Source organism: Lynx rufus, unplaced genomic scaffold (assembly GCF_022079265.1).
Source record: "Lynx rufus isolate CCGP_SWC_20201006 ecotype Redwood Valley unplaced genomic scaffold, mLynRuf1.p SCAF_3, whole genome shotgun sequence".
Lineage (NCBI taxonomy): Eukaryota > Metazoa > Chordata > Mammalia > Carnivora > Felidae > Lynx > Lynx rufus.
This window is the reverse complement of record NW_025814845.1, coordinates 26,846,312-26,871,344: the sequence shown is the minus strand read 5'-3', so window position 1 is coordinate 26,871,344 and position 25,033 is coordinate 26,846,312. Positions and strand designations below refer to the sequence as shown.

General features: G+C 37.8%; 1 pseudogene; it reads right to left on the bottom strand.

Annotated features, from left to right (window-relative positions):
- Positions 1 to 441: 441 nt before the first annotated feature.
- LOC124521043 (60S ribosomal protein L14-like) lies at positions 442 to 1,099 on the bottom strand (annotated as a pseudogene).
- Between the last annotated feature and the right edge of the window lie 23,934 nt (positions 1,100 to 25,033).

Sequence of the window (25,033 nt, the reverse complement as noted above, 5' to 3'; positions counted from 1 at the left end):
CAAGTCCCGCTTCGGGCTCTGTGCTGACAGCTCAGAGCCTGGAGCCTGCTTCTGATTCTGTGTCTCCCTCTCTCTCTGCTCTGTTACTGTCTCCCCCCCATTCATGCCCTGTTACTGTCTCTCAAAATGAATGTTAAAAAAAGTTTTAAAGTGTACATGTTGATTTCATACACATATATTACAAAATGATTACCATCATAGCATTAGCTAACACCTCCATCATGTCAAGTAACTACTATTTCTTTTTGCTGTCAGCCATTTATAATCTATTCCCTCAGCAACTTTCAAGTATATAATACAGTACTATTAACTATAATCATCATGCTGTGCATTAGATTCCCCCAAGCTTATTTCTTTTTATAACCAGAAGTTTATACCATTTTAGGAGTTTGGCTTGTGTGTGTCTTTGTGTGTGCACGTGTCAAAAAGAACCTTTATTAGTTATTTATAATCTCCTCTTCTGCTTTTCTGCTTTCTTGCCAGATGCCTTGGAACAGGAGCTTTCTGGGCTTGAGATTTCTGACCCTTCCCAGCTTTTGGAGGCGCTGCCTTCTGGCCTGCAGCTTATGGGGCAGAAATCTTCTGGACTGCAGCCTTCTTGCCTGTGGCGGCAAACTTTTTTTGCTGGAAACTTTGCAGCAACTTCTCCAGCTGCACCCTTAGCAGTGGGTACATTTCTAGGAGAAGATTCCAGGACAGCTGCTTTTGGTAGCTTTCTAACTTCAAGCTTGATTATTCTTTTCCTCCTTTTCTTTGCCTTCATGACTTTATAGTGATCAAAATCTGTCATCTTGGCTTTCCTTTCTCTGGCTTTAATCTTCTTGACCCATCCCATGGCCGCGCATTTCCTACTGGTGTCTGCCTTCTGCCAGGCTTGTCCGACGTACTTTGGGCGGGCACTGTGTGGGAACTTGAGGATGAAGTCAGTGAGCTCCATGAATTTGAAAGGCATAATATATCTCCTTACCTGAATGCAAGGTCCATCAACCAAAGCCCCCTTCTGGTCAATAGCATCTATAATCTGGACCATCCTCCCGGCATGAAGGCCAAAGGAAATGTAGGCCACCTGGCCAACCTCTATAAAACACTTGAACATCATTTTGGTGGCATTGCACAAGAGAGGTTTGGCTTTTTTAGATTTCATGTGTAAGTGACGTCACACTATATTTGTCTTTCTCTGACATTTCACTTAACATCATGCCCTCAAGTTTCACCATGTTGTTACAAATGACAGGATTTCCTTTTTTCTCATGGCTGAATAACATTCCATTGATCCCATGGGGGCAGGGTTTGTTCAGAACTACCACTTGTGTCTTAACCCCACAACCCCACATATATTGTTTTTGGTATTCAGACTAAAGCTCTTTATAGGAGTTTACTGGACAGAGGACATTGCTCTGGGGATAGATGGAGGGACCCTGAGCCTGGGTGATGGTGCTCTGGTCCTGGCCATGGGTGAAGTGGGTTAGATCTGCCCATGCCTGTGAGTCCACATATGTACAATGGAATGTTATATATACACACACCCATTCCCCACATCTCCATCCATTCATCTATTGATGGACACTCAGGTTATTTCCATATCTTGGCTATTGTGAATAATACTGCAATGACCATGGGAAAGCAGATATCTCTTCAAGAACCTGTTTTCACTTACTTTGGGTAAGTGTTGAGAAGTAGGATTGCTAAATCATATAGTATTTCTAGTTCTAATTTTTTTGAGAAAACTCCATACTATTGTCTATAGTTGCTGTATCAATTTATATTCCCATAAATAGTGCGCAAGGGTTCTCTTTTCTTCACATTCTTGCCAACACTTGTTCTCTTGTCTTTTTGATAATACAATTCTAACAGATGTGATATCTCAGTGTGGTTTTTATTTGCATTTTTCTGATGACTAGTAATGTACCTTTTCGTGTACCTGTTGCCCATTTGCAGGTCTTTGGAAAAACGTGTATTAAATTTCTCTGCCTATTTTTTTTAATGGTATTTTCTTTGTTGTTGAATTATAGGACTTCTTTATTTGGTATATTATCCCCTTATCAGATATATGATTTAGAACTTTGTAGGTTCATTGTGTAGATACTTTCATTTGCTATGCAGAAGCTTTTTCAATTGATATAATCCCACTTATTTATTTTGCTTTTGGGATCATAATAAATCATTACCAAGACCAAGGTCAAGAACCTTTTTCATTAGGTCCTCTAGAAGATTTACAGTTTCAGTTTTTATTTTTAGGTCTTCAATCCATCTTGAGTGAATTTTTGTGAGTGATATAAGATAATGGCCCATTTTATTCTTCTGCATGTGGTTATCCAATTTTCTCAACATCATTTATTGAAAAGACTATCTTTTCCTCATTAAGTATTCTTGGCTCCCTTTTCAAAGATTATTTGATCACATATGCAAGGGTTTATTTCTAGCCTCTCAATTCTATTCCATTGGTCTATGTGTCTATTTTTATGATGATACCATACTGTTTTGATTACCACAGCCTTGTAGTATAGTTTGAAATCAAGAAGTGTTACACCTCTAGCTTTGATCTTCTCTCTAGATTGTTTTGGCTATTTGGGGTCTTTTGTGGTTCCATGAAAAATTTATGATTGTTTTCCTACTTATATAAAAAATGTCATTGGAATTTTGACAGAGAGTGCACTGAATCCATAAATGGCTTTGTATAGTATGGACATTTGAACAATATTAATTCTTAGAATCCATATCTTTTTACTTGTTTGTCTACTTAACCAAACTTTAATTAGGTTCCTTTGAGTTTTTTTCTCAAGGGAGCCTTGACTTTGGCTTGCCTTTACCAAGAATACTGCTGAATCAGTTTAGTAAGAATTACCTACCCTTAATATACAGTCAAGTTCATTATCCCCTACTCTTGATATCGTCACCCCCTGCTTTTACTTTTATTTGGAGTTCAATCTTTCTACTCCTACTGCAACAGTCTTGAATAAAATCTCCTGTACTGTTAACAAATGTCAGAATAGTTTTTAACTTTTAAGAAAACAATAATAATAAGCCATACAAAATCTTGGTTTTACATCTCTCTGAAGACAGGTTAAGAAACCGTTATCTTTAATGTATGTCACATTCCTTTCTATTTACCAAATGTGAGAGCTCATTTAGCATATTGGTTAAGAAACTTGGTTTAGGTACTGGCTATGTTAACTATGTGACCTTGGGCAAATTTTCAAAACTTTGAAAATTTCCCTTGAAAGAAAAAAAAAGAAAAGAAAAGAAATATCCTCTTTCCTCAAATTATAGGAGGAGTGAGGGATTTGGATTGATTACTGGACTTTTTAGTACAAGAAAGCCTTCTACTGGTATAAGTAAAGTGCAATTTCGTTTATCTGTGGTAACTAATTTATTGTTGGAAGGGTTGTACGCAAGGAAAATAGGATATTTTTGTTTTTTTTTAAGTTTATTTTAATTTGAGAAAGAGAAAGAGAGCAAGCAGGAGAGGGACAAAGAGAGGGAGACAGAATCCCAAGCAGGCTCCGCACTGCCAGCACACAGCCTGATGCAGGGTTTGAACCCACAAACCGCAAGATCATGACCTGAGCTTAGGTCAGGAGTCAGATGCTTAACTGACTGAGCCACGCAGGTGCCCTGAATATAGGATATTTTTAAATGAACAGAAAATGGCAGACAACATCTATACAAAGGATACAAGAATTTGTAAGATGAGAAATTATTTCAGGTGAAAATTTGTCCTCAAAATCAACCATCATGCAGACAAAAAAAACCTTGACGCAGATATTCAAATACTTAGAATATAAAGGGTTCCTTGGGGTCACTCAAGGCCAGAAAGAATCTGTGTCCCAGGCAGTTAGACTACAAAGACCCCATGTGCAAAGGGATTGAGATAGAGCCCTCACAGGGTATTGCCTCAGCAATGGGGCCAAATTCTATACAGACTGAAGCCTGTTCCAGTCCCAATTAGCACATATTCAAAACAATCTTCCTAAGCATGAATATCCCAAGTAATGACATCAAAGAACAAAGCCCAACTTTATTTAAAGGAACACAAAATGCTCAGCAGTCGACAATTTAAAATACACAGTGCTGGTCTCCTACCTAGAGTTACCAGGTACGCAATGGAACAGAAATTCAATTCACCACTAGCAGGGAAATCAACCAATAGACATCTCCCTCCCCCGCCCCCTAGATGAGGGTAGAATTGGTATAGGACTTAAAAACAGGCCAGAGAAGCGGACTCGCTATGGTCAAACATAAAAGGAAGTAGCATAAGGAGGTAATAGGAAGACACACTTAAATATCAAAGCAGATATATAATTCCCTTAAAATCAGGAATTTGTTGAGAAGTGACATAGGATAGCTGTTAAAGTCATCAACTCAGGAGCCACAGTGCCGGGTTTCTATTACCAGCTCTGAAATGACACTTGTGGTTCCCTGTTCAAGGTAATTAACATGCCATGCCTCAGTTTCCTTCTCTGTAAAATGAGTATAGTAATAACACTTTCCATCAGGCTTGCTATGAGGGTGAAAATAGTTCTTATTTGTCAAGAACAGAGGACTTTGCAGGGCACAAACTTTAATGGCTATAAAAATGTTTATGAAATAAAATGAAGACAAATAACCTAGCTTTCCTCCCATGAACACCCAGAAAGCAGGCTCCCTCTCAACTCACCTCCATTTTTATTCTTGAGTTTTCTCTGTAGCCAAAGGGCCTGCAGGAGTTCAGAAGAGTCAGGAGGTCCCGGAGTGTTGAAATTTGCTCACACTTCTGTGCTTCTAGCAGTCTTTGAAGCTGATGGGAGGTGCGGCCACTCTTAAAGGTAATGGATGTGATTGCTCCTCCGCTATCCCCCACTAGCACTCTCATCAGGCTGGCTCATATTCCTCACCCAGTCTCTGGGAGTCACCGATTCATAGAGACCTTCCCAAACAGCAACATCTCAAAGAGGTGCCTCCCTGTTATTCTGTCTTCAACCTTCACTACCACTTTCTACAGGTCAATATAACTTAGTAAAGTGTAGCTCCCCCACTAGTTTATAAACTCAGCAAAATCATGGAGCTTGCCTACAAGTGAATTCAGCTGTAAAACAGCTTCCCAGCTCTGATTCTACAAAGGAATCAGCTGGAAGGCATTTATTTCAAAGGCCAACCCCAGTGATTCAGATTTAATTATTTTGGGTTGGGTCCCAGGCATTTGTGTTTTGAAAAACTCCTTCCATGATTCCAACATGCAGCCTGGGTTGAGATCTGCTGCCTTAGAGGAACAGTGTGTACTTTGCCCTGAGCTCTACCTGACTGCAGGGGCCTCCTCTGTCCATCGCCACCTCACTATGCTCCAGGCAGGTGGAGACTGTTGTCACTGTGAGCCACACCCAGGCTACAGATTAGAACTGCCTGAAGACTGTTTTGACTATCCTGGTACCTGCAGTTTTCCAGAGATTTTCACTTGAGGATATAGTTTGGGAACGAATCATCAGGAGTACTGAATGTTTCTAATACGTGACCAAAGTGGAGACGCTCCTCTTAAAAAAGGTCTCATGGGCAGGAGACTTTCTTTTGCTTCCTGACAAAAGGATAGTAGTTCTCAAGAATCTCTTGGGGCCTAGGATAAGCGACTGGGGCCTGATCTAAGAAAGCCTTCCTGAGATTTGGGTTCTATTCAAGAGGGGCATGCGGATTTAAAGAAAGTAATTTCACACAATTTTAGGGCTGTTTGTCTTTCTAAAGATGAGGAAATTGAGTATTAAGTTTTAAATCTTAGGGGAAATCTTCTAATTTAGGGGAAACGTTCAATGTTTCTTTGTCAAACAATCTATAAAATCTGTTGGATAAATTTTGAAATGAGAAGGGAAATAGGGTAGAATCTTGGGAGGAAAAGTTTTTGAAGTTGATGGAAGTGTAAAGTGATACTGGATGTTCTTGTGTGAAGGAAATTCACAGGTCAAAAATATGGGTGACTGCAAGGGTTGGTGGTAATTTCTGATGTGCCAAGGAAGTGACTAAGAGGTATTTTATTTTCCAAGGTGAAAATGGAGTCTTTCCAGCTTTCTGAGTGACAAAAGAAAAAATAAAGACAATTAAGTATTATGAAATAAGAGAGACTGAGCAAGGAGAAACGTTGGAGAGAAACTATGGAAGTTTCTACCAAAAAGTATCATGAAAAGCAGAGAAGCCAGGGGAGACATAGCCGTGAAGACAAACACACACAGTGATTCTCACTGTAAGAGGAGCCACCTTCCCAGGCTGAAGACAATCAGTGTGCATGCTCGCAGGGGGCGGGGGGGAGGGGGAGAGGAAGAGAGTGTTTAACTGATCAGATTTCAAGAGAGGCCTTTCCATTAAAAATGAGCAAAGCTGTTCACCCTTGTCTATGACTTTCCTCCTCAAGGGTATAAAATATTAGTCTTGTAAAGGGAAGTGCATTTCACCATGATTTAGAGCTGCTTGCATTTTGAAGATGTGAAAGGAAACTTGTAAGCGATAGAAAATCACCAACTTTAAAGCTTTTTTTTTTTTTTTTTCGTTACCAACATGCAATAAAACTTAGGAAAATGCGCGCAGGCAATATTTTTGGGATAAAAGGGAATCTAGAAGGAATGGAGGAATGTGGGTAAGAGTGATTAAGGTTTCTGTGTGTATGTAATGACATCAGTGTTCCTGGGTGGGAATAGCCATCAACAAAAAAGAGGTTTGAGGAAAAGTCCAAAATCATGGGTATGAATGGGATCCAAGGGGGAATTTCTGCTAAACCCTAGAACTAGTAGTGCTGTGTCCGTAGATAATAGGGAATCACTACAGGCTTTTTAGTAGCAATATTTTAGGGAGAACATCAAGGCTTCAGGAAACATGAGTTTGGAGTAGAGAGAAAATGGCATATTGGGACAGTTTATGACACTCTTAGCCAAACTGAGAGGAAATACTGATGGAGAGGGTAAGATAGGAGAGTGGAGAACAGAGGAGTGATTGACACATTTCTTGGCAGTGAGTATATCGGTATAGAGGGAATTGGAGGCTCCAGGAGCAGAAACTGGCCCTAATGCCTAGGAACTGGCCACCACCCAGAGTGGATGCTGGACATCAAGGCCCTGGTTTTTAATATAAGTACTATGTCCCAGCATCCTCACTTGATCTGTGATCCTGGACACACATCCTATCTTCTATTTGAATCTTGGTATCTTCCACTGAAAAGTGGGACGGGGTGGGGGATGGGTAAACCAACTAATTCTGGACAACAGCCCTTTAGATTAATTCAAGGATTGGGACTTTGATTGGATATGCCAAATCCCTTCAGCTATTCCTAAACTAATGTTTGAGTGGATAATTGGGAGAGGGTGTGTTTGACTTCAACTAGAAGTGCAGGAATTCAAAGCATTCTTGGCCGCATACTCTCAACTAAATAAAAGATTGTCTCATTTGTGCAAATGCACATTCTTGACTTCTGAGTTTTCTTTGCATTTAACTGGAAGCTTCTAAGAGCTCTGCTCACACAGCCCAAGAATACTGACAGCAGGATTTCACTCTACTGATTCTTTTATCCACAAGTTTACCGTATGGTTAATGACCCTCCAGACAATAATTTTGGGGAAAGGGTGTGAGAAGGGTGACAGATTAGGTCATCAGGAAGCTGAGCTCCCTTCCTGTCTGTTGGCCTCTCTCTATATATTTGGGTCCTATCCAAGCCCTGGCCAATAGCAGAACCGGGGAGTCCTCAAGTTCAATTCCACGTTTTGTTCATTCCATTGGTATTGTGAAGAGAAGGACTCATGAAATCCCTTGTCTCCCAAGTGGAACTGGGATCCAGGTTGAAATTTTCAGTTTAGGATCTGGGTCAGAGACAGGGTGGGTGACTGCAACTGGGGATGGAGTCTACAGAGAGAAAGGCAGGGTTCAAGATGCACGGCTCTCATCCAGAGCATGTAGGGTGAAGGGGGTGGAGAATAGAAATAAGTAAAGAAGCAAACCAAACCAAAACAAAAACCTGGGAAATGGCAAAATGGGAAATGACAAATAAGAGTATAATGGACGTAAGAAAAAATTTTTTTAATTTTATCTTTTATTTTTTAAAATGTACATCCAAATTAGTTAGCATATAGTGAAACAATGATTTCAGGAGTAGATTCCTTAATGCCCCTTACCCATTTGGCCCATCCCTCCTCCCACAACCCCTCCAGCCACCCTCAGTTTGTTCTCCATATTTATGAGTCTCTTCTGTTTTGTCCCCCTCCCTGTTTTTATATTATTTTTGTTTCTCATCCCTTATGTTCATCTGTTTTGTCTCTTAAAGTCCTCATATGAGCTGGTCATATGATTTTTGTCTTTCTCTGACTGACCAATTTCACTTAGCATAATACCCTCCAGTTCCATCCACATAGTTGCAAATGGCAAGATTTCATTCTTTTTGATTGGTGAGTAATGCTTCATTGTATATATATATATATATATATATATATATATATATATGCCACATCTTCTTTAGCCATTTATCCATTGATGGACATTTGGGCTCTTTCCACACTTTGGCTATTGTTGATAGTGCGGCTATAAACATGGGATGCATGTGTCCCTTCGAAACAGCACACCTGTATCCCGTGGATAAATGCCTAGTAGTGCAATTGCTGGGTCATAGGGTAGTTCTATTTTTAGTTTTTTGAGGAAACTTCATAATGTTTTCCAGAGTGGCTGCACCAGCTTGCATTGCCACAAACAATGCAAAAGAGATCCTCTCTCTACGCATCCTCGCCAACATCTGTTGTTGCCTGAGTTGTTAATGTTAGCCATTCTGACAGGTGTAAGATGGTATCTCATTGTGGTTTTGATTTGTATTTCCCTGATGATGAATGATGTTGAGCATTTTTTCATGTGTCGCTTGGCCACCTGGATGTCTTCCTTGGAGAAGTGTCATGTCTTTTGCCCATTTCTTCACTGGATTATTTGTTTTTTGGTGTTGAGTTTGATAAGTTCTTTATCAATTTTGGATACTAACCCTTTATCTGATATGTCATTTGCAAATATCTTCTCCCATTCTGTCAGTTGCCTTTTAGTTTTGCTGATTGTTTCCTTTGCTGTGCAGAAGCTTTTTATTTTGATGAGGTCCCAGTAGTTAATTTTTGCTTTTGTTTCCCTTGCTTCCGGAGACGTGTTGAGTAAGAAGTTGCTGTGGGCAAGATCAAAGAGGTTTTTGCCTGCTTTCTCCTTGAGGATTTTGATGGCTTCCTGTCTTACATTGAGGTCTTTCATCCATTTTGAGTTTAGTTTTGTGTATGGTGTAAGAAAGTGGTCCAGGTTCATTCTTCTGCATGTCGTTATCCAGTTTTCCCAGCACCACTTGCTGAAGAGACTGTCTTTATTCCATTGGATATTCTTTCCTGCTTTGTCAAAGATTAGTTGGCCATATGTTTGTGGGTCCATTTCTGGGTTCTCTATTCTGTTTCATTGATCTGAGTGTCTGTTCTTGTGCCAGTACCATACTGTCTTGATGATTACAGCTTTGTGGTATAGCTTGAAGTCCGGGATTGTGATGACTCCTGCTTTGGTTTTCTTTTTCAACATTGCTTTGGCTATTCAGGGTCTTTTCTGGTTCCATACAAATTTTAGAATTATTTGTTGTAACTCTGTGAAGAATGCTGGTGTTACTTTGATAGGGATTGCATTGAATATGTAGATTGCTTTTGGTAGTATTGACATTTTAACAATATTTGTTCTTCCTATCCAGGTGCATGGAATCTTTTTCCATTTTTTTTTTTTTTGTGTGTGTCTTCTGGACACACACAAGCTTATAGAAACTATAAGCTTTCTATAGTTTTCAGTCTATAGAATTTTCACCTCTGGTTAGATTTATTCCTAGGTATTTTATGGTTTTTTTGTGCAACTGTAAATGGGATCGATTCCTTGATTTCTCTTTCTGTTGCTTCATTGTTGGTGTATAAGAATGCAACCGATTTCTGTGCATTGATTTTATATCCTGCAACTTTGCGGAATTCATGAATCAGTTCTAGCAGGTTTTTTTGTGGAATCTTTAGGGTTTTCCATATAGAGTATCATGTCATCTGTGAAGAGTGGAAGTTTGACCTCCTCCTGGGCCGATTTGGATGCCTTTTATTTCTTTGTGTTGTCTGATTGCAGAGGCTAAGATTTCCAATACCATGTTGAATAACAGTGGTGACAGTGGACATCCCTGTCTTGTTCCTGACCTTAGGGGGAAGCTCTCAGTCTTTCCCCATTGAGGATGTTATTAGCGTTGGGTCACTCGTATATGGCTTTTATGATCTCGAGGTATGCTCCTTCTATCCCTACTCTCTTGTGGGTTTTTATCAAGAAAGGATGCTGTATTTTGTCAAATGCTTTCTCTGCATCTATTGAGAGGATATGGTTCTTGTCCTTTCTTTTATTGATATGATGAATCATATTAATTGTTTTGGAGATACTGAACCAGCCCTGCATCGCAGGTATAAATCCCACTTGGTTGTGGTGAATAATTTTTTTAATGTATTGTTGAATCCGGTTGGCTAATATCTTGTTGAAGATTTTTGCATCCATGTTCATCAGGTAAATTGGTCTATAGTTCTCCTTTTTAGTGGGGTCTCTGTCCGGTTTTGGAATCAAGGTAATGCTGTCTTCATAGAAAGAGTTTGGAAGTTTTCCATCCATTTCTATTTTTTGGAACAACTTCAAGAGAATAGGTGTTAACTCTTCCTTAAATGTTTGGTAAAATTCCCCTGGAAAGCCATCTGGCCCTGGACTCTTGTTTTTGGCAGATTTTTGACTACTAATTCGATTTCCTTACTGGTTATGGGTCTGTTCAAATTTTCTATTTCTTCCTGTTTCAGTTTTGGTAGTGTATATGTTTCTAGGAATTTGTCCATTCTTCCAGATTGCCCATTTTATTGGTATATAATTGCTCATAATATTCTCTTATTGTTCTTTTTATTTCTGTTGTGTTGGTTGTGATCTCTCCTCTTTCATCCTTGATTTTATTTATTTGGGTCCTTTCCTTTTTCTTTTTGATCAAACTAGTGGTTTATCAATTTTGTTAATTCTTTCAAAGAACCAGCTTCTGGTTTTATTGATCTGTTCCACTGTGTTTTTTTGTTTGTTTGTTTGTTTGGAAAGCATTAATTTCTGCTCTAATCTTTCTTATTTCCTATCTTCTGTTGTTTTGGGGTTTTATTTGCTGTTCTTTTTCCAACTCCTTAAGGTGTAAGGTTAGGTTGTGTATCTGAGATCTTTCTTCCTTCTTTAGGAAGGCCTGGATTGCTATATACTTTCCTCTTATGACAGCTGTTGCTGTGTCCCAGAGGTTTCGGGTTGTGATGTTATCATTTTCATTGACTTCCTTATACTTTTTAATTTCCTCTTTAACTGTTTGGTTAGCCCATTCATTATTTGGTAGGATGTTCTTCAGTCTCCAAGTATTTGTTACCTTTCCAAGTCTTTTCTTGTGGTTGATTTTGAATTTTATAGTGTTGTGGTCTGAAAATATGCATGGTATGATCTCGATCTTTTTGTACTTAGGGCTGATTTGTGTCCCAATATATGGTCTATTCTGGAGAACGTTTCATGTGCACTGGAGAAGAATGTATATTCCACTGCTTTAGGATGAAATGTTCTGAATATATCTGTTAAGGCCATCTGGTCCAATGTGTCATTCAAAGCCATTGTTTCCTTGTTGATTTTTTTATTACATTATCTGTCCATTTCTGTGAGTGGGGTATTGAAGTCTCCTACTATTATGGTATTACTATCCATGAGTTTCTTTATGTTTGTGATTAATTGATTTGTATATTTGGGTGCTTTCACATTTGGAGCATAAATGTTTACAATTGTTAGGTCTTCTTGGTCTATAGACCCCTTGGTTATGATATAATGCCTTTCTGCATCTCTTGATACAGTCTATTTTAAAGTCTAGATTGTCTGATATAAGTATGACTACTCCAGCTTTCTTTTGTTGACCATTAGCATGATATATTGTTCTCCATCCTCTTACTTTCAATATAAAGGTGTCTTTAGGTCTAAAGTGGGTCTCTTGTAAACAGCATATAGATGGATCTTGTTTTCTTATCCATTCTGTTACCCTATGTCTTTTGATTGGAGCATTGAGTCCATTGATGTTTAAAGTGAGTACTGAAATATATGAATTTATTGCCATTATGATGCTTGTAGAGTTGGAGTTTCTGGTGGTGTCCTCTGGTCCTTTCTACTCTTTTTTTTGTTTTTGTTTTTTTTTTTTTGGTTTTTTTTTTGGTCTTTATTTATTTGGGTTTTTTTTTTCTTTCATCTTTTCTCCCATGAGAAAGTCCCCCTTAAAATTCTTACAGTGATGGTTTAGTGGTCACAAACTGCTTTAATTTTTTTTTTTTTTTTTTGGGAAACATTTGATCTCTCCTTCTATTTTGAATTTTTTTTTTTTTCAACGTTTATTTATTTTTGGGACAGAGAGAAACAGAGCATGAACGGGGGAGGGGCAGAGAGAGAGGGAGACACAGAATCAGAAACAGACTCCAGGCTCCGAGCCATCAGCCCAGAGCCTGACACGGGGCTCGAACTCACGGACCGCGAGATCGTGACCTGGCTGAAGTCGGACGCTTAACCGACTGCGCCACCCAGGCGCCCCATCTCCTTCTATTTTGAATGACAGACAGCCTTGTCGGTTAAAGAATTCTTGGCTGCATATTTTTCTGATTCAGCACACTGAATATATCCTGCCATCCCTTTCTGGCCTGTCAAGTTACTGTGGATAGGTCTGCTGCAAACTTGATCTGTATTCCCTTATAGGTTAGGGACTTTCTTCCCCTTGCTGCTTTCATGATTCTCTCCTTGCCTGAGTATTTTGTGAATTTGACTATGATATGCCTTGTTGATGGTCGGTTTTTGTTGAATCTAACAGGGGTCCTCTGTGCTTCCTGGATTTTGATGTCTGTGTCTTTCCCCAGGTTATGAAAGTTTGCTGCTATGATTTGCTCACATAACCCTTCTAGGGCTATTTCTCTCTCTTTCTCTTCTGGGACCCCTATGATTCTGATGTTGTTTCTTTTTAATGAGTCACTTATTTCTCTAATTCTTAAATCGTGCTGTTTTGCCTTAATCTCCCTCTTTTTTCCTGCTTTGTTATTCTCTTAAGTTTGTCCTCTCTATTGCTTATTCTCTGTTCTGCCTTGTCCATCCTTGCCGATGCTGCATCCATCCGTGATTGCAGCTCAGTTATAGCATTTTAAATTTCATTCTGGCTATTGTTTTACTCTTTTATATCTGCAGAAAGGGATTGTAATGTATTTTTGACTCCAGCTAGTATTCTTATTATTGTTATTCTAAATTCTGGTTCAGACATCTTGCTTGTATCTGTGTTGGTTAAATCCCAGGCTGTCGTTTCTTCATGCTCTTTCTTCTGGTGTGCTTTCCTTCATTTTTTCATTTTGAAGGGAGAAAAGGAAATTAAACACACACACACACACACACACACACACACACACACAAATAGAATGGATGATGTTAGATCCTAGGTGTGTTTTGGTCTGGGTGTTGAAAGTAGTGTGACAGATAAGAGGAAAAAAAAGGGGGGGGTAGAAAAATAAAAGGAAATTGTTTCAGAATTTGAAAAGATGAATACACTAAAGTAGACTAAAATGAAATAATCGGGGTAAAATAGAATTTGAAGAAAATATACACAAAAGTAAAGAATATAGTAGAAAAAAATTAAAGAAAAATGCTTTTAAGAAAAATTAAAAATAGGTATGAATTTTTTCGTTTTCTGTATTTAAGAAAAAAGAAATGAAAAAGAGAAAAAAAGAAAAAAAAGAAAAAAGAAAAGAAAAAAGAATACACTGTAGTAGACTAAAATAAAATAATGGGAGTAAGATAGAATTTGAAAAGATTTACGTAAAAGCAAAAAATATAGTAATAAAAATTAAATAAAAATATTTTAAAAAGAAATTGAAAGTAAAAATGAAGTTTTTCTCTTTCTACCTTCAAAAAGAAAAGAAATGAAAAAGAGAAAAAAGAAAAAGAAAGAAAAAAAGGAAATTGTTTGAAAATTTGAATAGGTGAGTACACTGAAATAGACTAAAATGAAATGATGGAAGTAAAGTAGAATTTGAAAAAAATTACACAAAAGTAAAAAATATAGTAATAAAAATTAAATAAAAATATTTTTAACAAAATTGAAAACACAAATGAATTTTTTTCTCCTTCTGTATTCAAGAAAAAGAAATGTAAATGAGAAAAAGGAAAAAGGAAAAAAAAGAAAAAAAAACTTGAATAGATGAACCTACTAACAGATTGAAGTAGGACTGAAATTGCTTCGTTTTCCCCTAGAAGTCAGTCTATGTAGCTCTTTATAGTCCATAAATTAAGCTGGTGGTGAGGCTTGTGTTCTTGAAGAAGGAAGCTGGCCCAGTTGGGTGGGGCTCAGTGTAACAGCTCCGCTCTCCAATAGATGGCGCTGCTAGCCTACTGGGGTGGATTGTTGACGGGCTCATTTGTGCCTATGCGCATGCGTGGGAGCAATGAAAAAAGGCGTCACCCAGCCACCCAGTCTGTTCTCCCGGATTAGCAATTGCGCACCCATCCTCTGTCTTCAGCTTTCCTCCACTCTCCGCTTATTCACTCTCCGTGACCAGGCCCCAGGCAGTACCTCTCTCCCAAGTTTTGTCTCAGATGCGGCTGTTTTCCCGGCCCCTTACTTCCGAAGGACTGCGGCTTTGACCTGTTCTACCCCTCTTGGGGAGGGTCTCACCAAACAATGGCCGAATGTCAGCTGCACCCAGGAACGCTTGCTGGACCCTGCTGTTGCTGGTGCCCTGAGACTGCGGCCAGGTGCCAACCCGCCCCAGAAAAAGTTCACGAGACAGTGTAGCAGCAGCGTTTATGGAAAAATCACACACCTCTGGCACCAGGCTTCACCCTCAACGACCTTGCCCCAGCACCAGCGAATGTGGCCGTTTTCTGGGATCTGCTGGGACCAGGTGTCTTCAACAGTCTCTACTGAATGTCCTTCCAGCAGTGGAACTGCTTTACCCTGTGTGGCCAGAGAACCTTCCGGACCCCACTCTGTTCCTGGGGATTCGCCCTTCCCACCAGAGCACCGCCAGGTATCGAGCTGCGAAGTTGCAGCCTTTGCGCTCCCCTTGTTTACAGTCTTAATGGAATTTAAACCCCCTCCTTTCTCCCATCTCCCTTTTTAGTTTAGTTCCTGTGGCTGTTTCCAATTTTCCACTTTCTCTCCAGCTGCTTTTGGGGAAGGGTGCTTTTCCTGTATGCTCCCCCCTCCTCAGTCTCCGCCCTCGCTCCACCTGCAAAAGCGGTTCCCTACTTTTCACGGCTTCTAACTCCCCAAGTTCAGCTCTTCGTGTCATGTACCTGCTGAATTCTGTGGTTCAGCCTGTGCAGATTGTTGTGTTAATCCTCCAGGCAGTTTTCTAGGGGTGTAGGATGGTTTAGTGTTGGTCTGGCCGTATTTCATGGACGTGAGACACAAAAAGCTTCCATGCTGTTCTGCCATCTTGGCTCCTCCCTCAAGAAAAAATTTAAGGAAGAGACAAAGTAATCTTAGCAATTAAGACTAAATTAGAAGTCAGAGTAGTATGGATTCAACTGTATATAATAGTATAATAAAGGAATTTAGGCAAGGTATGAATATACCAATGACAATAAAAAAGAAGAAAACAAAATCTTAAATAGCTAAAAAGAATCAGAATAGTGATTTTTAATGAAGAAAGGAAACAACATCCAACATAGACACACTTGAATTCTGCACAGAAGAAAACACAATGCAATAGAATTAATATTTAAAACTATTCTCCAAGAAACTCTATGTAAATAAAAGACTCACAATGACATATAAAAGACTACCTGAGGTACCTGGGAAAGTTGATTCAGATTTGTCATCTCAAAGACATATTATACTAAAAGTATTGATTTCAAAGATAACAAATTTCCCTAGAACATCAATAAAACACAAAACAAAAGTCACTGACATAGTAAAATCATTTTGACCTCAGAATTGTTGACAATAATATACAAATGAAGATAGCACCATAATAACCTAAACAAACAAAAAAAAACTTCGAGGAAAGAAATAGGTGATCCAAGTATTGTAACTCTAGCTAAGCTGTTTTTCAAGTATTAGTGGTATAGAAACACAGATTTAAATACACCAAAACTCAGGGAATATATATCCAAAAGCCCTTTCTGAGTGAGATACAAAAAAAGAAAATGGGTGTCATATGGCCAGGAGTGGATTATGAAATTTTTGGCCAAAAAATAAAAAAAAAAAATAATTAGAGGTACCATTGGATAGATCTAATTGTATATCTAAGAAAGAAAGAGGTGAAGGGATAGAGTTGTTGTTTGTCTTGACATTAAAAAGTAATAATGCTATGAAAATGAGAACGAGAAGATAAAAAAAGAATTAGAATGAACTCAGCAGTGGTCACTTCAATAATAGGCGGAGTCAGTGGCTATAGTTATAAGCTGGTAAATCAAGAACTAGAGACCTAAGTAAGGGGTAGAGGACTAAGGGTATTATTCAAGATGTTATTTAAAAGGTAATATCTGGAAGAAAACCTCAAACTTTCATAAATAACAGAATAAACTGAAAAAGAGAAAAGACATTCAGAAAGCAAAAGTATACATAAATACTATACCCAGTTAAGAACAAACATCTCAACTATATCAATCAAATGTACTCAATTCATCTATTAAAAGACACAGCATTTTAAATTGTCTTGTTAACCAAAAATCAACACACTAAGATAAAGTTATTCAATAAAACTAAAAATAGAGGGATTGGCAAGTATATATGGGACAAATGTACACAACAGAGTGAAGCTAACTAGAAACCAGGGGTTTTAATCCTAATACAAGATGAGGTGGAATTCAGGCCAAAAAGCACTAAAAATGTCAATGATGGGAGGGCACGTGGGTGGCCAGCCGGTTGGGCATCTGATTCAATTTCGGCTGAGGTCATGATCTCATGGTTCATGAGTTTGAGCCCCATGTGGGGCTCCATGCTGACAGAGGGAAGCCTGCTTGGGATTCTCTCTCCTTTTCTCTCTGTCCTCCCCTGCTCATGCGCTCGCTCTCTCTCTCTCTCTCTCTCACAAAATAAATATTAAAAAAATAAAGCCAGTGAACATCTCAAAATATTATAGAACAAAATGTATGTTGATATAAATTATGAATATCTATGTAGCAAATAACATAGTAATTACATAAAGCAGAAGGTGTAAGTGGTACAAGGAGAGATAAACAGAATCACACAAAAGACTTTAACCTTTAACACTATGTTTAGCCCAAAAAAGGCCAAGCAAACAAAAATAAGTAAGGATGTAGTAGACCAATAGTATATGTGTTTGTATCTGAATCTTTTCATGCTTAGTATCTCCTCACACCTATCAAAATGGCTAAAATCAACAACACAAGGAACAATAGGTGTTGGTGAGGATGTGAGGTAAAACGAACAGTTGTGCACTATTTGTGGGAATGCAAACTGCTGCTGCAGCCACTCTGGAAAACAGTATTGAGACTCCTCAAAAAGTTAAAAATAGAACCATCCTATGATCCAGCAAGTATGCTACTGGGTATTTACCCAAAGAATACAAAAACACTGATTCAAAGGGATACATTCACTCCCTATGTTTATGGCAGCATTATTTAGGGGTACCTGGGTGGCTCAGTCAGTTAACCATCTGACTTTGGGTTCAGGGCATAATCTCAAGTTCGTGGGTTCAAGCTCCACTTCGGGCTCTGTGCTGACAGCTCAGAGCCTAGAGTCTGCTTCGGATTCTGTGTTTCCCTCTTTCCCTGCCCCTCCCCCATTATGCTCTATCTCTATGTCTCTCACAAATAAATAACTGTTAAAATAATGTAAGGGGCACCTGGGTGGCTTGGTTGGTTAAGTGCCTTTGACTCAGGTCATGATCTCGTGGTTTGTGAGCTCAAGCCCCTTGTCGGGCTCTGTGCTGACAGCTCCAGAGCCTGAAACCTGTTTCAGATTCTGTGTCTCCCTCTCTGTCTCTGCCCTTCCCCCACTGGTGCGCACGCGCTCTCTCTCTCTCTCTCTCTCTCTCTCTCTCTCAAAAATAAATAAACATTAAAAAAATGTATATAAGAGCATTATTTAAACAGCCAAGAAATGGAAGCAGCCCAGGTGCCCATCGATTGATGGATGGATAAAGAAGATCCATACAATGGAATATTATTCAGCCATAAAAAATAAAATCTCGCCATTTGCAGTGACATATAGAACCAAAGAGTATAAATTTGAGAGAAATAAGTCAGAGAAAGACAAATGCCATATGATTTCACACATATGGGAAGTTATGGAACAAAACAAAGGGAGAGAGAGAGAGATAAATCAAGAGACAGTGTCTTAATTATAGAGAACAAACTGATGGTTACCAGAGAGGCAGTGGGGATGGCAATGGGGGAAATAGGTGATAGGGATTAAAGAGAGCACTTGCGATGAACTCCGGGTGGTGTATGGGATTGTTGACTCACTATGTGGTACACTTGAATCTAGTGTGACATTATGTTCACTGACTGGAATTAAAATAAAGACTTAAAAAAAACAAAAAAGGAGACACTTTACATGTTTATAATATAAAATATATCTTATTTATATCTTAATGAAATAGTGATATCTTATTAAAGCACTCATTTAATTGTCACAAAAATTGATTATATATTAAGTGATAAAGAATGCCTTATCAACTTCCTTAAAGTAGAAATAATGCAAATAATATCCTTTGATCATAATATAATGAAACTAGAATTAATAAGAAAACAGTAGTCCTTCCATCTGGGGTAAAGATAAACCAGAAATCAAAATTGTAAAATTTATAAAACGAAAAAATCAAGGAGATAAAATAAAGCACTAAATACACCCAAACTTAAAAGCTAGTGTGAGAAAAATAAATTAAAAGTAAATGCAAAGATTTAAGGAAAAAAATAAGTACAGGGTTAGTGACAGATAAAACAGGAAAAAATTTGCATTAGTAAGTAAGTCAATAGACTCATTACGGGAAAGAAAAAATAAAATAAACAAAAACACTAGGTAACCTAATAAAAATAGAAAAGGAGAAAGTACAAATTTATAAACTGATAAATGATAAAGGAAAATAACCATTGAAACAGATAATTCTAGAAAAATTATGAGAGATTACTGTATGGACCCATACAAATATACTGAAAACCTAGATAAAGGGAAAATATACACTGAAAATAAAATTTACTAAATTTTGCTAGAATGGAGATAAAATGGTTAAGTCAAGCTATTACCATGAAAGAAAGAACATTTATTAAAGAATACTCAACATACCATCGCATCTAGATCCTTTCATGGAGGGATTCTTACTTTGTGGAAACTAGATAATCATAATCATAAGGCTACTTATGTTTTTTCCAGAGGGGGAAATTTTTTTTTAAATGCTTTTAATGAAGCATATAAATTTAATATCCATATTTATAATAATAGCATGTAGGTATGTAGATTTAAAATTACAAATGAGACATTAACAAGTAAAATCCAGTACCATCTTAAAAATAATAATTACATTATAAACCAGTGAAATTTATTTTGGAAATGCAAGAATAGTTCAATATTAGCATAGTCATTTGTATACTTCAGTCACAACGTCAGTAACATACAGTAATTTGATGTGTAACTTGTCAGTGGTGTTTCCAGTGGTTCCTGCCAGGGATGACTTAATTGGGTAGACCTCCAGTGCATTCACACAGGTACTCATGCTTGGTTTCAGGCTCTGCTGTGGCCATTTTGAAATTAATTTCTTCACGAGGGGTCCCATATTTGGCATAGGCATATCTAGATTTGGATCCTGGTTCTCTGTCACCCATTATCTACTTATCTTTGGGCAAGTCACTTAGCCTGTCTATACCGTGCTATTGTCCTGTGCTATGGTAGGAACTGAAGGTGGTATAGGAAAATGGTAAGTGCATAATAAGTGCCATAGTAAGAGATAGATGCCTGGTAACTATTGCTGCTCTTGTTTTGGTGGTGGTGGTAGTTATTCTTTGTGGCTATTTTTATTTATTCATTCATTCATTCATTCATTCATTCATTCATTCATTCTTACCAGGGTCTAGTATCAGTAAAAATGAGAGAGTAGGCAACTTTGATTTGAAGTATCACAGATACTTTATAAGGAAAGGAATTATTTAGCTGATTCTTGAAGGCTAAGGCTGAGCCCAGTCCGTCATGAACAAGATGGAGTGAATAGCAAATGAAAAAGGTAAGGAGGTTTGCAATCATGGGGCATTTATGGGAGCATGGTGTCCAGGAGCATGGATTTGGGTAAGAATCTCACCTCCACTGGCTTCATGACCTTGGGCAAATCACCTCACCTCTTTGTCTTACTTTCTTTATCTTCAAAAAATTCTAATTATAGTATTTGTAGGGTTATTTTAAGAATTAGTGAGTTTATGTATGCAAAGTGCATAGCTGAACATCTAGCAAATTGTACATGCTTTAATAGGTAATATATTATTATCCAAGGAAATCTGGGTCAGACAAGAAATCTCAAAGAAGTAGGCAAGGGCCAGTTCAGAGGGTTAGTCTGCCATGCTAAAGACCCTTAATGTGATCTTGAAGGTAATGGAAGGTAATTAAAGTGTTTAAGCACAATTGTGACATGATCTGACCTGCCTTCTGGAAAATTGCTATAACAGCTTTATAGAGATCTGAAGAATTGTGGAATAAAAGTTGACTTCCAGTTACCATTGCTCTCCCTCCTGGCTAATCTGACAAAGACAATTTCAATTTCTAGTGTAAGCAATAGTCAACATTGAGCAGATAAATTCTTAGCTCAAGAAAGTGCCTTCTGGCCACAGCATCTGTCCCGGGAGGCACCCTGCTGAAGGCTCAACTATAATTCATATCCTAAACACCACTTACACCCTACACCCAAGAAAGAGTCAGAATATGCTCTAGGTTTCCACTCCTCATGATATCTCTACCAAATCAACTCCAGGCTTGTGGAGTCAGAACTAGAACCTGCTGAGAGCTTTAACACTTCCAGTCCCATGATGCCCGGTTGATGTCCTCACCATTTGCTATTGCTGCCAGAGGATCCTTGGATGCTTCATTCACAGCAGATGTAATGGCAGCCAGTAAACAATGTTTATTGAGCACCCACTGTGTTTAGAGCACAGGAATAGGGCTACAAAAAGCTGCCACAGCAAAGGAACAGTGGGAGATGGTAGCACCTCTTGTGTAGTGTCTGACACCCCTGTCAATAGCATTAGCTTTTCTAGGCATTAAGAATTATTTAACACAACTCAACCTGTGACTCATAAACTTACCTTCTGCCAATTTTAAGGTGTCTAACAGCTGGGGGATCACTAGGCATTGGACAAGCCTGAGAATGTGTTCAGAACTCTCTTTATGAATCAAAGAATGTTAACTTGTCACGAATGATCAGTTATCTGAATTTCAATTTGATTTATATACTCATAGTTTTGACCAGAAACTATTTAAAACAGTGAGAAACATTTTTTTGAGTGTTATATTTTATTTTAAAACTTTGAATAATATCATTATTTCTTTCAGCAATTTGGGAGACTTCGTTTTGCAATATAAACTGTTTGAACCCTCAGGGAAGACATGATGTATACAGTAAAATTGCATTTTGAAATTTTGTCTATAATATAACCATCATTCATCCATTATGAATCAATGATGGCATCATTAATTCCATTATTTAATACGTTCTTAGGCAAAAAAAAAGTCATTGATATTTAAAACCAAGCTTCTTCATTATACGTAGAAATAGAACTATCTTTTTTGGGGGGTAATTTTTTTTTCTGAATATATAAAAACCATTTTATATAATACCATTATGTCATTGTCGCTAAGGAATATTGAGCTGTGGTGAGTGGTTACCTTCTGTATTTCAATATTTCTTTTTTCCTGCAAAATATAATTCCCCATAGCTATTCCATAATTATATTTACAAAGATAGATGAAGGACCTTGTTATAGATCTCAAACTTGTTCAAAAATGAGATTGAATGGAGTGTCAGATTGGTCAACTCTTCTGTGAGAAAAACATTCTGGAGATCCATTTTGTGTGACAACAACATGCATTTAACAAAACAAAAAATAATCAATTCCATGCCAGTGACAGGAGGTGATTCAGCTAGCTGGCTGGCAGCAAAGGTTGTTCAGTGGGTTTTCGATTCCTAATTGGGTGTCTAGCTTGCTAAGTAGCAGCTGGTCTTTAATTAGTGGAAAAATTATTACCACTAAGAGTTGCTTTAAAAAGAAAAAGAACAAAATAATTAAAATGTTAGAATCCATATGGTGAGTGCTTATCCCCACTTGTCAATAGCTGTTTTCCTTCTTTATCACTAATAAATTTAAAAATACTCCTATGCCACTTTTTAAAAAGTGTAACTCATGTAAACAGAAAATCCCCAATAACTCCCAGAATGGAGTAGCCAAAAAAATAGCTGCTTGCCATTTAATAATTCTTTCTGTCCATGAAATTATCTCTGATACCCCCAATCCTCATGGATTGAGTAGCTAACTGATAAGTAAATCTTACAAAGCCCTCATTGTTGAAGGGGTTTGTAAGCTCCCTGTGGTGGACTCTTATAAATACAATGACACTGGTGAAAATGTCAGTACCTTACAGATGACAGGAAAGTGGTCTTTGCAGATTCCATTTAATGATTAACATGAAGTTAATATTGCCTGGAATTACAGGAGACCCAACTTTGCCATGGTTTTGTAATTACAGTTCCACTCAGAGATAGAGTTTTGTAAACATTTTATTTAGAGGTAAACAGTCTACATGTACACGGAACATGCCATGAAACTCTACAGTTGATTATGCACGTAGGGCAATGTTCTTACCTCCCATATGGACGAAGCTGCATTCCTTAAACCAACTATTTACCAAAATATTTGCTTTGGGTTTTTATTATTTGAGTTGGGAGGTGGTGGTGTAATAGAAAGTGTGTGAGTGTTAGTCCTCGCAGAACTTGATTCAAAAGCTGGCTCTTCGTTTTACCAACCTAATGTGTCCCAACTCATCTTTGGCTCCATTTTTTCTTCGTTAAAATCCAACCAGTCAGATTATTGTAAGCTCTATGAAATACTTATCATTGTTTCTGGAATGCATTACCCATTCAAATGCTTTTCTTGTACTTCTTTCAACATACATGTAATGCATTTCAGTTATGTGGAAAAATAAGTTATTGTGTCCACCTCATGCTCTAATGACATGGTGCCGATGAGGAATGATTTACATATGTATCCAATGTAATTTTGAATAAATATATCATTTATTCACCCATCTTTGAGACACTTTTTGAAACAAAAAGATCATCTGATTTTTACGCTGTTCACCCCATGGTTGCTAGAGAAAATGAGACTGGTTTAAGTGGAAATTTTAATATGATATTAATTTTCCATTCTTCTGAAGTTTCTAACTCATATGAATAAGAGTTCTCATTTAAGTACCAAGTTAATTCTTTAAATGTATACATGTCTCAATGTGCCTGCACTCACTAAAAATAATTATAGTCATGCCCAACACTGTGGTCCCTAGTGGCTGCTCCAGGACAATGTGCCTTCTGTCTTGACAGAACGAGAAGCTTTTTATCCTATTTTTTTTTTAACCTTTAAAGTCTTCTTGAAGCCACTTTTCCTTGTTTTAATATTACTTCTTCAAGTTCATTGCAGGATAATAAAAGGAATCGTTCCCAGTTGAATGTTTTGTATCAACTTTTGTCCCTACTTTTATGCTTACTTTTCAGCACTGTCTAAAGTCTCTGCTCATGCAATTTCTCCATCATTATGTTCTGCATGTTGCTGAGTTCACTGCTGATGTTCAGTAAATTTCAAATTATCACCATCAGCCTATGCCAATTGGGAGAAACACTAACATGTGGTACAGTAAGATGCAAATCAGGCTATATAGATTAATAGCAAACATTTGGTTGACATCTCTAATTTCGCTTGGGTTGAAACTAAAACTTTATTGCACTTCTCTGTGGTCTGCCATACTGCCAGCTGCCTTTTCTACAGATGTTCTCAACATATGAAGGGGAGTCTGAGCATTAACCCCCCGCTGCATATCAACAAGATGCAGATGATCAGCAATAATTTGCTTCCTTTTCAAGACCTAACTGTTGATATGACATGATGGAAAACCTCATTGTTATACACTGTTACAAATGTCTGTAATTACTGCTGCCTCACAACTAAATGATTCGGCTCATCCGTTCCATCACACTCAAAAGATACCCAAGTGACATTTTACTTTTCCTGCCCTTGGTTTTCCCCAATTCATGGCAGCTGGAAAACTCTGGTCTAATCATGAACAGCCTAGCTGGAATATTTGAAATCTTTACTATTCCACTCCATGGCATGACAGTGACAATCTTTGAGCTGTTTAAGAGCAGAGTATAAAAAATAATGGAGGATTGTCTGGCCACTGTGTCCTGAATGGATTAGAGAACGAGAGAGACCAGAGGTACTCAGGACAGGGGTTTAAGATCAATACAAATTTTTAAAAAATCACATAGAAAGGAGTACTATCCCAGATTTTTGTATAGTTTCTTTTTTTTTTTCTCCTTTACATATACTCTAACGCTGCATAAAGACACCAATACTACAAGAAATTCCCATGTTTCAAGTTTTTTTCTCTTACAAACTTGAAGTAAGTTTAATACAACATGTACAATCTGTTATCCTTGTTCAACAATCAAAATGTGATCTCTTGGGCTATCTGCTATTTCCCCTGTCCCCTTTTGTCTGAAAATAACATTTTTTTCTTAAACTTCCATTGTTCCTCTTTAACATTATCTTTCCATCATGCCCTTGGAACTAGACTCTTTGAAGATAATGTTTCCTGAAACTTTCTTGAGAAAAGACTATTCTTCTAGAAGCCATCTTGAGATGTAGTTGGTGTTCTTGTAACTCTCCACTGTAACTAAATGACTACTTCTTCACTCAAAAGTACACATATTTGCTTTTCTGCATCAGCCTTAATCCCTCTCCAAGCTGCCATCTATTGATTAGCTGCTCACCT